The sequence below is a fragment of the Octopus bimaculoides genome, chromosome 3 (genome assembly GCF_001194135.2).
Source record: "Octopus bimaculoides isolate UCB-OBI-ISO-001 chromosome 3, ASM119413v2, whole genome shotgun sequence".
In the NCBI taxonomy this organism is placed as follows: domain Eukaryota; kingdom Metazoa; phylum Mollusca; class Cephalopoda; order Octopoda; family Octopodidae; genus Octopus; species Octopus bimaculoides.
The window spans coordinates 166,993,846-166,996,541 of record NC_068983.1 but is presented as its reverse complement, the minus strand read 5'-3'; the positions used below and the strand labels follow the sequence as shown (position 1 = coordinate 166,996,541).

Here is a 2,696-nt window from a genome sequence, read left to right as displayed (position 1 = left end):
ATTAGTGTTGCTTAATATGTTTTGCTAAAATTGCTGTTCCTTTTCAGATATCATCAAAAAAGGTAATTAAAATTCATAAAAATGACAGATCTATCGGACTTTCAAAGAGGTCAAATTGTTGGTGTTTGTATGGCAGGCGCTAGCGTAATGAAAACAGCCAAAATGTTTGGTGTATCACGAAGTATTGTCTCGAAAGTAATGATAGCCTTTGAAAAAGAGGGAAAAACCTCCTCGTCGAAACAAGACTCTGGAAGAAAACCCAAACTTTCAGATAGCGACGTCGGACTCTTACGCAAATTGTTAGAAAGGATCACAAAAGTACAGCTCCCAAAATTATTGCACAGCTTAACGACCACCTGGAGAACTCAGTTTCTACAAAAACTGTTCGCTAGAAGCTGCACAAAGCCGGATTTCACGGAAGGGCTGCAATCAGAAAACTGCTACTTTCAAAAACAAACGTTGCAAAGCGTTCAGAGTGGAGTAAAAACCTACGGAATTGGTCCCTAGAACGGGGAGAATGTTATTTTCTCGGACGAGTCATCCTTTACCTTATTTTTGACCACTGGCCGAGTATACGTGTGGAAACAGCCAAAAGAAGCATTTGACCTAGACTGCTTTCTTCCAACCGTTAAACATGGAGGAAGATCTGTGATGATCGGGGGGGGGGTATATCTTGGAAATCTGCCGGCCCAATGGTTTCCCTTCATGGCAGAATTAATAGTCAAGACTATTTAAGCATTTTATTTGATCAAATTCATCCTATAGTTGCGGAACTGTTTCCGGAGGGAAACGCAATCTTTTAGGATGATAATGCACCAATTCACACAGCTAAAGTTGTTACTGAATGGCACGAGGAACATTCTAGTGAAGTTGAACAACTTATCTGGCCACCACAGTCCCCAGATCTCAATATTATTGAACACTTATGGTGCTACCGAAACAGCTGTTGTGAATTTTGAACCCTACTTGTGTTCGTCTTTTATACATAGGCTACTCGTGGAACCGCTCTTGAGTAGTATATACGGTTTATAGTGGATTTGGTACGGTGCCTATGTCTATATGCACACACACATGAATCAAAGCAGTTTGATTCAAATTTGTTGGTACTCTTGAACTTTAAACGTGATGCTAGCCGTCAGCCATTTTGAATTTGAATTTGAATCAATTTCAAAATGGCTCACGGCTAGCATCACGCTTAAGAGTACCAACAAATTTGAATCAAACGGCTTTGATCCATACATGTAACTCCCAATAAATTCGTTTGTTCACTCACTCGCACACACACACTACGAACAACTGACAACCAAAAGTTGTTTTACCTTACTGTGAGCTCAATACTAAGTACCCAGCCATCCCCGGCGTCCTACTTGTTGATATGCTGTAATTCTAATGAATCCTTGAACTAATGTGTCTTTCTGTTTGTCTGTCTCTCTGTCTGTTTTTCTCTCTCTCTCTTCACACACACACACATGCATATATAGGCAGAAAGCATAGAAGCCTTCTCAAAGGAATCAACCAAAGACAGCAGACGTGACAAGGCAACACTTTATATAAAGTTCTTTTATTCCTCGATTACATCATCAACACTTCAGTACAACAACAACAAAAGCAATAATTTGTGAAAGAATCGCCGAGTTTTTATGAACAAATGAATCAATAAAATGTGACATGTTTGACAGAAACAACACAAAACAAACTCATGAAACTGGAAACACATTTTAATTGTGCTTTACATAGTAAAGATTGGGTGGGAGATGTTAAATATTCCTTACTACAAAAGTATCATGTATGTATGCAGGTGTGTGTGCATACACACACACGCATATACATACATACATGCACATCAATGTATATATGCACACACACACACAGAGTATCTATAAAAATATTTAGAAAACCTTATCGACAAAGATAAGCTTGTTTTCATCTATTTTTATAATATGCTATAAATTAAGCTATTTAAAATTGTAACATGTTGCAGGTCTATTACATATAATATACTCATATATGTACATGCTTGTATATATACTCGGGCGATTGAATTTCACCATTATGCGAGATAGAAAAAATGTATTGGCAGCGGTGGGATTCGAACCCACGCCTCCGAAGAGACTGGTGCCTTAAACCAGCGCCTTAGACCGCTCGGCCACGCTACCACACAAATATTAAGATAAAGAAATAATTCTAATGAAGATGTTTAAATGATCAGTTTGTTATTTGCAAAAGAAACTATAAAAATTAGTGTTAATGATGGTATTTTCATTGGGTCAGGGGACACCCAGGGGGATGGCGTTATCTTTTTTATTATTATTATTTTGTTTACAACGGTGTACGTCGTCATATGACATCCTCAAGGACTTTAGCGTACCGCCACTTTTAAACACCTATTTCCAACATGGAATATTTTAGAACCCTATGAGTTGGTGACTAGTCTGATAGAGGGACGCATGAATTATTTTAACGAAGATTTAAATAGCTTTTTACTGAAGGATAACAATACCTTAAAACAGCAGAATTCAGCGAACCCTATCCGATACAGGTAATAACTTTTCTGTATGGTCTATTTTTATAACTTTCTAAAATTAAACTATTATATTAGACACATACATGTAATATCTATGTATACATGCACATATGTACATCTCTCTTTCCTCTCTCTCTCTCTCTCTCTCTCTCTCTCTCTCTCTCTCTCTCTC

The 2,696-nt window shown here is 37.6% G+C and overlaps 1 long non-coding RNA gene and 1 other non-coding gene across 2 annotated transcripts in view; both read right to left on the bottom strand.

The window, feature by feature from the left end:
- LOC128247362 (uncharacterized) overlaps nucleotides 1-2,696 on the bottom strand; it is a 34,837-nt gene that overhangs the window by 22,161 nt on the left and 9,980 nt on the right. The window lies entirely within an intron of this gene.
- Nucleotides 2,075-2,156, bottom strand: Trnal-aag (transfer RNA leucine (anticodon AAG)). Its single transcript has one exon. It is a non-coding gene; the product is annotated as a tRNA-Leu (tRNA).